Genomic DNA, 12,612 nt, shown 5'->3' with positions numbered 1-12,612 from the left:
AAAACCGACTATTCTAAACCGAATAGGAATCTAAAAAACCTAATACAGATCGGTACCTCTCACTTGATACTAATCCACACATCAATTTTAATAAACTAATGATTAATTAAATAAGAAACAATTGTTGCATCATACTTGAAAATGACTGGTGATGTTAAAATGGATTAACAAAACTCTACTTACAAATGGAAGAAATAGTCTGTTTATATATGAGAGTAGAGAAAAAATGGGAAACCAAGGAATATGAAAGAAAAAGAATGATGGTTGAAGATGGGATGGTTTTTTATATCACATAGGCATGAAAAATATGATGAGTGGTGGAAACCAAGTGAGAATGAGGAAACATGGAAATATATAGGGTTTTTAGGTTGTCTTTATTATCATCTCCCAAAATTGGCGTTACAAATTACCACATGTAAACAGTTGTGAATTGAAAAACAAAAATTGAATGGAAATCGGTCCATTTTTAAGGGGTGTTTCGTAAATTTTCCAAAAATTATAATTGATATGGTTGCAGTTTTCTTTATTGTATTCCTGCCATGCTATTCGCAGTTGGTATTTGCTTTGAAATAAGAGCATGAATGATTATTTGATTATTAGTTCTAATTTCTGATTGAAAATTCCTTGTCTTTCTTGAAAGTTGAAACCATTTGATTATTAGCTCTAATTTGTTTTTCCTTATTGTATCATTTCTAGTTTTACCACTCATTCATCAACATCCTCATCGCAGTTACACTAAGTTTATTTAAATGTTGTTTCTTTAGTGCCCAACATTCTGCTTCATACATCATTGCCGGTCGTATGATGCTGTCTATTAAATTTTTCTTTTAGTTTTAAATAAATTTGTCGATCACATAACACTCTGAATGCACCTCTCCAGTTCATCCATCCTATTTTAATTATTTGTACAACACCATCCTCTATTTCTCCTTCTTTATTATGATTAAGCTCAGGTACCTAAAATATTACCTTTGTGGTATCTTTCTATCACAGCATGTTGGGGTTGCACCCATTTTACTTCCTTTAAATAACTTATTTTGAATTCACCATTTGTTTTTTAAATTGATTTCTTTTATTGCTTGAAATTATTTGTAGGAGTAATCCTTTGGCAACTGAAGGACTGAAAGACACAGACTTTGATGTTGAGGTCATCATTATACTAAAAATAGATTGTGCATAAAGTAGATGGCTGCTGATTTTGAAATTAATCAGTTGTTTTTTTTTATTTGATACTCTAGGCATGTGAAAGGGACAATGACATTAAAAACAATGGCTTGAAGGTATTGCTCGCACAAAGTTTTAGTACATTTCCTAGTCTACCTTCTTTTGGTTCTGTCTATTCACAGGTATCTTTTAGTGAGCTAAACTTTTTGTTTGATGATCTAAATTTGCTTAGAATCGAAAGCAGTTGTTGTTGGCTCAATTGAAAGAAGTGCTTGAGAAGGAGGAACAGGTATCTTAGCAATTCTTATTCTGGTTCTTTCTTTCTATAACATTCCTTGTAGTTTATATTCAAATGATTTTTCTCCTTCAAGGTAATGTGGACTGGTCTTCATCTCCACTGTTTACTCCTGTTTCTCTCACTAATTTTCTGAAGTGTACATTTTATTAATTGGAAGATATGAAATTTGTTGAGCTTTCTAGAAAAACATGGCTAACCATCATTAACACACTTTTAGGCTCTTCTGTGTCTTATTTCAATCAGTGTTTCAACCAATTTGATGTGCACTTGTTTAATTTAGATGTTCTCGGCATTAAGCTTCGGCACCATGGGGAACAAGACACTGCTTGTAATTGGAATTGGACTGGCATGGACATTGAACTAGTTGAACACTTGAACCATTAGTTGGTCATGAATCAATGCCAAGTTTCAGATCCACCCTTTTTTATATATAAGAAAAATGTAGCTTTCATGGTGTGAACTTGAATTCAGGATCACTCAAAATATCCAGGTTTTAATCAAGCCCATTCACCTTCTAACCAGTCAAATTGGTTCAAGACCTAGGTTGAGTCTGATAAGTGATAACTGTAACAGAACATAGATCAATAACCAGTCAATATGAGAGCTTGAAGACTAGAAAACAAAAGGAAGAAGAAGAGAAGATGGTGCAAGAAAGAGAAACACAAGACTGCCAAAGATAGAGCAGAGTCAATTATCTTTGGCAGTCCCTATAATCGTATTGTAATAGAAAACAATTACACAACTAGAAACTTCCCTAGTCCTAGCTGAAGTACAGTTCTAACTAGGAAACAAAAGATAAAAGCAACTAACTGAGTAAACTTACTGGCGAAGACATAACACGATGGCGACATTCTCCTTATCGTGTTATTTACGTATATACAAAAATATGTACCCCCACGATACATAGGTTACATAAATTAACCCTCCCCCTCAAGTTAAATCATAAGTCACCCATGTCCAGCTTGTTAAACAGCCCTTCCGAAAAGCCGGACCAAATAAAGGCTTGGTAAACATATCACCAAGCTAATCGGCAGAAGAGATGAATCAAGTAACAGTAAGTTTTTGCATAATAGCACTCCACACAAAATGACAATTAACTTCAATGTGCTTGGTTCTTTCATGAAACATCGGGTTGCTAGCAATGTAGATAGCAACTTGATTATCATAAAATATCTTCATAGGTTGAGTAATGGAAAACCCAACTCTTGAAGTAGCGACTTCAACCATACCAGCTCAGTTATAGTATGAGTCATAGCTCTATACTCAGCCTCAACACTGGATCTAGCCACAATTGTTTACTTCTTGCTTCACCATGTGACAAGATTGCCACCAATAAACGTGCAATAACCTGTGGTAAACTTCCTACCACCATTAGCACCAATCTAGTCAGCATCAGAAAACCTTACCAAATCAACATTCTGACAAGGATGATAAATGAGCCCCTTCCCTGGAGCCCCCTTTAGGTACCTTAAGATTCGACAAGTTGGGTCATTCTACCTACATAAAAATTGCTATAGAGCTTGGAGCCTTCCACTGTGGACCACATAGTTGTCATGACGTCTAGGCGACCTAAGGCAGTGGAGAGGGTCCAAAAGCTAGGCGACACCAACCAGACGACCAAGGTGCCTAGACGCCTAGGCGATGTCTAGACAACTATGGCGGACCAAGACTACGCAAAGGTCTGCCTCTTAGTGAACCTTCTTTGGTGATTGCAAAAATTGGCTAATAACACCCACAACAAAGGAAATATCAAGTCTAGTAACAGCTAAATAAATAAGTTTTCCCACTAATCTCTTGCACCGGTGCTTATCATCAAAATCTTCACCATCACTTATCCCAAACTTTTGATGTGGATCCATAGGAGTATCAGTTGGTTTAGATGCAAGCAATACCAGTCTCAGACAAGAAGCCTAACACATATTCGCATTGTGATAGACTAATCCCTTTCTTGCTTCGTGTTATTTCACTACCAAGGAAATAGCTCAGGAAACCCCAGTCTTTCATCTGAAAATGCTGATGTAGATTAGATTTTAGCTCCGCAATCAGCGATGCATCATTACCAAATATGGTGCTGATGTAAATTCAATGTTTTGTTTCAAGCTTTTGCACTCATTCCTTGAGGACAAAACTATATGACTATAGAAAGTGAAGTTCTGATGCCATAATACTTAAACATATTGATTCATCCCCCCCCCCAACCACACACACACACACACAAAAAACTGTAAACATGTTATAATAGTCCATTATGTTGTTATTTCATCTAATAGCATGTTGAAAACAATTCGAAGCTAACTTTTCATTTATCTTTTTAGCCTCTTGGTTTTCAGAGTGCCTTGTCCATTTTGCAGACCAAGGTAAAAACAGAGATCAGCAAAGATAAAAAATTTGTTTCAGAGTTAGAAGCTGCTAATATTCAGTTGGGTATGAAAAAGGTATTTTACTTGCTTCTGTCATCAGAAATCTTTTATGCAAAATTGCAAAGAATCAACTTATCTCCTCTTTCCTATTATTGTGTATTTTCTTTTCTTGCCCCCTCCTATGTCTGTACCTCTCTCTCTCTCTCTGTCATTTTTCTCATGGGAGTGGGTGTAAATGGATTTAAAGATATCCAAATCTGATTGAAAAAATGACAGATTCTGTATTTAGGAATTGGAATTTGAATCTCTATTCACTTCAAATACTATATCCCTTTAGCTCTGTCGATTGGATCTCTTGCTATCATATTTCCGCTTTTGGTAAAGAGTCACCAAGGGGGAAAAAGAAAAGCAGATGTCCAACTGAAAAATTAGAATATTCGAAGGAAAAGAAGTTATAAATCTGAGAAATGAAAAAGATATCTGAAGAAAAAAGAAAACAGAAACCACTTCCATACATAATCAATCAACACACAAAATTTTTTCTTTGGTAATAAGAAGGGGTTAAAATGCTTTTAAAGACTTCAATTGACTTTCATCATTGTTGGAGTATTTTTTTTTTTTTGGAAGAGGGGGGGGGGGAGAGGAGTAGCGCAAGAGAATGGAGGTACGTAGGAATTGATTTATGTATATGCATTGCAATCGTAGGTTTGGATTATAAATATAGGAAATGCCAATCAAGGAGGAAGAATAAGTTTGGATAACCTGTTTCCAATGAATAAAATGAAAAAGCTATGAACTGATTTGTACCTGGATTGGTAAATAAGAACCCAAAAAAAAAAAAAAAATCTCTCAAATGTTCTTCCTGCTTCTCCCCCTTGCTCTCAATCCCTCCAATCTGAAAGCACAGCATTGGTGAGGATTATTCTGGGGTAAGAGGTAATTATTAGGTTCACTTGGATCAGAAAGTCTTGTCTGACGGGTTAATACTGCACCCTAACCAAGTAATCTACTATAGGGATAATAAGTCAGAAGATTCAAATGAGTAGTCGATGCTTCATAATTTGCCTGATAATCCTATCAAAGGGGTAAAGATTAACGGACATGCAAACTCATTCCAGAACACAAAAGGAAGCAAAGCAAAGAAGGCAGAAGAGAAAGGAAAACCCAACAAAACCTTATCTCCCCTTTAATTTTGTAAGCTTTCAAAATTCAAAGCACTTATCACTAATTGTCAGTCCCTGTTTCCAGATCTAAGAAATAAACCAAAAGTAAATAAAGGTGCCAGTGGGACCTTGCTGGTCAATGGAAGAGAGGGAGATGATCCTGCTACTGGTGCAGCAGCAGTTTGGGGTATGTCGATTTGTGAGCAAACCCTATTGACAACGTTTGTATTTTCGGTATGTGTAGTGGACAAGGCCTTGGTGTCAGTATTCAGTATTGTCCTTGTCCATCTCTGGCTGAGGGAAAAGTGAGAGGAAAGAAAGGGGAGGGGTAGAAGCAGGAAGAAACTTAGGGGAGTAATTTTTTTTTTGGTGGTGGTGGAATAACAGAATCAGTTCAAGTACGTAGTTGCTTCTTTATTAGTTAGCAATAGGATGGCCCTGTGACGTATGTCACAGCTGATCTGAATTCCATAAGACAATGAATATTCACTTCAAAGTTCAAACTAGTAATCTTTAGCTGTACTTTATTCTTGTTATATATAGATTGTAGTATACCAGAATTTATGTAATTAGATCTGAGTTAGTTGAATTGTATGATAATCAGATCTATTTGTATCTGGATCCACTTTAATCTTATTAGATTTGGATCATAATTCAACCTGTTGACAGGGCTATGTGTGTGTGTGTTGGAAGTAAACATTGTACTAAATGGAGTTATGTTACTTGATTTAACCAGGTTCATGTATCTTTCATGGTGATGGGTGGAAATATTGTAGAGGTGGCAGGGAGCTTCAATAGGTGGAATCAACGAATCAAGATGGAAGCACAACCTTTACTTTATCCCTGGTAGGAATATACATCCTTCATCTAGTGTCATAAACTCCCTCGAATCTAGGTTTTTGAAATTTTCATTACTTCTTCCTCATCTATGTTTATTGTTCCACCAATAAAAGTGTAACTAAATTGAAGAGAAAAACCGAGCAGCAGAGAGGAAGAGAAATCGAGAACGAAGAAAAGAAAAGAGAGGAAATCTGTAATCGATATCATCGAGCCTCTCATACACTATTTCTATAATAAAAGAATTGCATAGAAAAGAATAGTGACTATAACAAGTAGGAAAGCAAACCTCAGAATCAGAAAAGAAAAAGGAAACAAAAACAACTCATAACACCTCCCCATAACACCCTTAACTATTTGCGTGGGAACCATAGACCCTCACACCCACGAAATCTAACAAAAAGGAACATAATTTTTTGGTATATAAATATGAATAACCAGCAGCAATACAATAGTAGATGAAGTCAAAGTCAAGCCTTTTAATGGGGCTCCAATTCTGGTCAGATATAGCAGGTATGTGTAATAGGAATCAAATAACCAGAATCTGAAATCACAACCCCATATTTGAGGAGATTTTCATTCTGATGGCCACCAAAACCAGGTCGAAAGTCCCTAATGGAGGTCCCTTAAACTACCTAGAGTATGATGGGACTCTGATGGATAGATTCCCCTATATCAGCAATATCGATTCTGCTGAAGAAACCCTATAACAGGGGCTGCTGTTAGGTAGATTTTGATTTTAAAAAAAATCCAAAAAATCAATGCTGCAGGAGAGTATGCTCCATGTAGACCATGTAATGTGATGTATGTAATGTGGATGCATGTTTTAGCATAATCCACGCAAGATGAACCCATTAAATCTATAAACCAACAACACTCCATGCAAGAAACCCTAGTTTTTCATGTTTTTCCCAAATAGGGTTTCATAGAATATACATTAGCATTGGTTGCTGTAAACCACAAGGAGAAGCCCTAACGGACTTTCAAATCTGAGAAAAGGATGGTAAGAACTGATCAGACTGACTCTGATACCATATAACAACACAAGAACCAGGAGAACAGCACCTACGATACCAAGAAAGAAGAAGAAAAAGTTACACATCAGAAATAAGAAAGACAACAACAACAACAACATAGCCTTATCCCAACTAAATGGGGTCGGCTACATGGATCCGTTCAAAAATAAAGGAAAGAGAAACTTAAAAGAAATTGGATAAGAAAAGTAAGTAATGAAAAATGAAAGATGAAAGTAAGAGGAAAGAGGATAGCCCTGGAATTCAGGAAAATCTCAGCTACATGGTGTCGATAATGTGGAACCTTGCCATCCAATAGGCTCTATCTGAGGTCATACTTGGTACAAGACCCAGACTATGCATGTCATTCTTCACAACCTCACCTATGGTCATTTTAGGCCTGCCCCTAGCTCTTTTAGCTCCTTCAATCGGCATCAGATCACTTCTCCTTACTGGGGCATCCCCAGGCCTCCTTGTACATGGCCAAACCACCTCAGACGACACTCTCGGAGCTTGTTGCTGATCGGGGCAACTCCCACATCCACTCTAATACGTTCGTTCCTCACTTTATCCTTCGTAGTTTTGCCGCACATCCATCTTAACATCCTCATCTCTGCAACACATAGCTTCGTCATATGACACTTCTTAACGGCCCAATATTCCGCCCTATACATCATAGCCGATCAGACCACAGTCCTGTAGAACTTTCCTTTAAGCTTTAAAGTAATGTGTCGGTCACATAGAACTCCTGTCACACTTTTCCACTTCATCCATCCAACTTTAATTCTTTATGAGACATCATCATCTATGCCGCCTTCTTTGTGCGTGATAGACCCCAGATATCTGAAATAGTCACTTGGTGATATCTCTCGCTCCTTAATTTTCACCACATCATCATCCATCATAGTGTGACTAAAGTTACACATCAGATATTCCATCTTTGATCTACTAATCTTAAAGCCTCTTGTTTCCAAGGTCGATCTCCACAACTCTAACTTAGCGTTAATCCCTGTTTTTGTTTCATCCACCAAAATGATATCATCGGTGAAGAGCATACACCACGGTCGATTTAGCTATACTATTTAACAAAGGTCGATTCCAAATACGGAGCTGGATAATATTCGACCATTGACAGCCATGGAGGATTCCAATCTCCAAAGAGATCAGGATGTTTCTTCTTGTATTGAACTCTAGTGACAGTTAGCATTAGTTAATTACAACTTCTCCTTGAATGGTTAGAGTGCTTTTCAACCCCCTTGTAAACAAAGTAGAACAGAATAAAAATGTAGGTTGCAGCCTTGAGGTCAGTTTCCAATTCATCTGTCTGGTTGTAGTGTGCCACAAGCACACTTAAAAGTAATATAGGAGTGGCTCAGATGGGTGATATGTTGAGATGGTAAGGAGTGGTATGGTGCAGATTAGAAGAATTTGAGGAACAAAGGGTAGATCGAAGATGACCTAGGGAGAAGTGCTAAGAAATGATCTGGATGGCTCTGCCTAATAAAAGGTATGATTTATAGTTCAATGGCGAAACATAAATTGTGTAGTCAACGCCACAAGCCATTATGTTCATGTTGTTTTGTAGCCCCCCGGGCATGGTTTTACAGGATCTCTCAATTTCTTATCCAGTATGGCTTTAATGTGTCTCAGATTGACCCGTCCCTCTTTGTTCTTCATCAGGGGTCCATCACAACCTATGTTTTGGTTTATATTGACAACATATTAGTGACCAGTAGCAGCTCATCTCATATATCAACACTCCTTGAACACCTCTCTCGTGAGTTCTCCATCAAGGATCATGGTCCTCTCCATTACTTCTTGGGTATTAAGACGATGGCTTATCCTAAGGCTCTTTTGCTATCTCAACAATGGTACATTAATGATCCTCTTCAAAAGTCAAGAACGACTGATTGCAAAACAATGCTTACTCCTATTGCCACCACCTCGATGAGCACTGACCCAAGGGCTGCTCCCTTCCATGATGCCACCCTATACCACTCTACAGTAGGGGCTTTGCAATATGTGACCCTCACACGGCCTAACATTGCCTTTGCGGTCAATCATGCCTACCAGTTCATGCACACCCCTACTGATGAACATTGGTTGCTTGTTAAGCGCATATTGAGGTATCTCAAGCACACCAAGTCTTATGGCCTTCTCATTGACAACAAATCCACATTACAATTACAGGCATATTCTGATGCTGACTGGGCCGGTGACTCCCTTGATCGTCAATCCACTGGGGGCTATGCCATCTTCATAGGTTCTAACCCTATTTCTTGGTCAACACAAAAGCAATGAAATGTTGCACGGTCCTCTACAGAAGCCGAATACAAGGCTATTGCAGACACTGCAACCGAATTAAACTGGCTAACAGCTCTATTTAAAGAGCTTGACATACCTATCCATCAACTGCCCTTGTGGTGTGACAATATTGGTTCCACTTACCTCTCCGCAAACCCAGTGTTCCATGCGAGAACAAAGCACAACGAGATTGACTACCATTTCGTTCGTGAAAAGGTTGCTCGACGTGAGATCTCCGTCCAATTTATTAGCACAACTAATCAACTAGTTGATATATTCAAAAAGAGTCTGTCGTCCAAGCGTTTTCAGTTTCTCAGTAACAAGCTCAAGATCCGACTTGTCGAATCCTAAGCTTGAGGGGGTGTATTAGCCACATCAGCAGGTCCTAGCTTCTCACAAGTCAAGAGGACGGCCACCAACTCCATCAACTAAGACCAAAAGGTGATGGCGGTGGACAATTGGAACAACATTTTCAAATCAAAATAAATTCAAGAAGAGAAAAAGAGAGAGTGAGTCAACAACAAGAATTATACACATAATGCTAAAGAAGAATTATGATCCTATTTTGGATTTCTCTCTTTATGCATATTAACCCATCATCGCCACATTTAATCCTTAAGAGCTGAATGCCTTCTATTTGAATATATTCCTGCTCTAGTAAGTCTTTGGCACGCCTATCGTTCACCTCCATCTCGGTTGTGTCAGTTGTTTGAAGGGAAGTGATGTGAGTGGTGTGTTGGACTGACGAGGGCATTTGGGCCAAACCGGATGCAAAACTTTGCATCCACAAGATCCTTCCAACTGATGAGACGACGTCCTTGGGTGGTTCTTTCAATCCAATGTTGCGAACTACGAACTTGTTGTCCATATATAGTGAAATAATCAAAATCAATATCCCTCTTCTCTTTTGGGGGGATTGAATTCCTCGCGAGAACGAGAATGCAAGCAATACTTTGGGGAATTAAACTTGTTTCATTGATATGCAGGGCAATTAATATCATTACCCTACACTTAGCCTATATTTACTAAAACTACCCTACCTTAAACTTCTTTTCTGATACTCCCCTGCTTGTAATCTTTTACATCTCCTTCTACCCTCATGTTTTTAAATAGGATAAATATCATCCTCCTCCCCTCTAAGTATCCATAATGTCAAGCCCCTCCCCCAAGGTTTGAATAATGATAATGCCCTCCCCTATTTTGAAAGAATCTACCAACCGTACCCTAAGTGGCTAACGATGTTAAAATAGCAGTTCAAAAGACGATATACCCTTATGTATGTGATATTCCAATAATACCCCCAAATAACAAGTGAGTAAATTTAAAGAGAACTTCCAAAGTTCTCCTTCTTCTTCCTTCGTTCCAACACTCCAGCGATAACCAGAGGAGAAAAGTAAAGCAAATTCCAATAGGAAACCTGAAATGGATGGCAAATTTGTGTGCATTTATTCAACTTGGGTAATGTATAATCTCAAAAAGAAACATGTTTGACATTGTTTGAACAATAGAATGATATATTCTATTAAAGAGAGTCCTTCGCTTTTGAAAAAATATGAGGATAGTTCATATATAGTGGGCCATAAGATTGAGATTGGCTACCAAACTTGACATGTCCCCCATCTACCAACTATAGCCAAAATGTGGAGCAACAAATAGCTAGCATACAGAAAACGATTTCCACACATGGTTGTAGGAATCCTACTTCTTGTAGGTTTTGACAAAATCAATTAATTCATAGAAAATTTCAATTGATTTTGTCATAACCTACAAGAGATATGTGCAATCAAATAGATACATCACTTTGGCTCCTCTAGTGATTCTTCTATTTTCCTTTGATTTGTTGTCCTCATTTCTATCAAGGTGAAGAAGAAAGCAAAATATTTAAGAAGGTGCCAGCAAGTTCTGTCAAAAAGGTCTATGATTAGGAATCAAGTCCTGCCTTCGTCTAAAATACTTATAAAGAAACAAAAATATTACTTAATGGGGTTTTCTTATTGATAACACTCAATGCGTCAAATAATTTGTAATCTTATTTATTTATTTATTTGTCTTTTTATATGATACATAATATTTTTTCAATGCCGGTAATAGTGTCATTTCACATGTATGCTCAAAAAATATTCAGGACAATGACACCTTTTGATAATGACATAATTATTTCATTTTCAAATTATTTGAAAACCCATTTATACTCCTACCTTAAAAACCTTTTTGAAATAAGACAAGAGGAAATTAAAAGAATGTTCCAACTTCCAAGTTTTTTACAAATACCCCCCCTAAAAATGCCCATTTATTCAATGTCCCCTACAATTTTCTAATTGCAAATTCCCCCTATTTTCAAAACAGTGTAGCACTTTGGTCCAATCCGTTAGTCTGAGATGTTAGAGGTTAGTTTAAGGTACTCTAATGACCAAAATGCCCTTATGATAAAAACCAACCAAAATTAAAAATAAAGTGATCAAATTGCCCTCATCTTCCCCAAATCATTTAGGGTTTGAAACTGAAAATCAAAAAAACCTTAGATCTATCCCAAAAACACCACCTTGTGCAATCTCAAAGAGATCGTTACTGGAAATTTTATTACTGGAACTCTCATAGAAAAAGCTAACACAACAACAGTAAAAGAGAAAAGCCCCACAAACAAAAACATGAAAGACCATAAACAAAGGTTCTCCTCAATCATGAAACAATCGAATAAAAAATCCGAACGAGAATTAGAATAAATTCCTGATAATCCAATTGATTCTTAGCTTTTAACATACCCGAACGCAAGCGAAATTAAATATTTTGAATTTCAATCCTCAACAATGAAATGGGTTTGAAGTACTAGAGAAGGAATCTTCAGAGAACTGGGAAATTTTTTGGGGGAAAACGGAAAACTGAATGTTTCAAAGTTTGTAAGATAATCAAAAAACAGCAATAGACAAAATTGGGGAAGATGGGCTTTTATGCTCCATGATTTATTTGTTTTCTATTTAAATTTTGTAGAGCCAAGGCTCCTCACGATTTATTGAATTGGGGACCAATTTGAGATATTTATAGTTACCCAGTTCAGTTTTCGTCCTACTGTAGAAGGGTTAGCTGGGAATTGTTTTTCTATCACTAGATTACTTGAATGATCCATTAATGGGTTATCCCTCTTGTGTAGTCTGCATCATGGGCTGATTTTGATTTCTTAAAGATCTGTTAATGGGTTATCTTTTCCGTGGATTGTGATAAGAAGATAATACCAAGAGAATTGATGATGAGAAGATGCAATTGCATTGATGTGTGTATTGAGTATATTCTGAAGATTACATATATACAAAGCTATAGAGAACCTACTAAAAGTGTTACAATGTACAAAGCTGTATTAGAGGATAGATACAAAGAAATAGAAAAAGAAGGTGCGGTCAATCTTTGCAAATTGATTTGAAGACGTGTAACATGCTAAGACTCCCCCTCATTTTGGAGCGTGCAGGTTATGGACGCCT

This window comes from Telopea speciosissima, chromosome 3, assembly GCF_018873765.1.
Source record: "Telopea speciosissima isolate NSW1024214 ecotype Mountain lineage chromosome 3, Tspe_v1, whole genome shotgun sequence".
Lineage (NCBI taxonomy): Eukaryota > Viridiplantae > Streptophyta > Magnoliopsida > Proteales > Proteaceae > Telopea > Telopea speciosissima.
The sequence above is the reverse complement of the archived record's forward strand: the minus strand, read 5'-3'. Positions refer to the sequence as shown.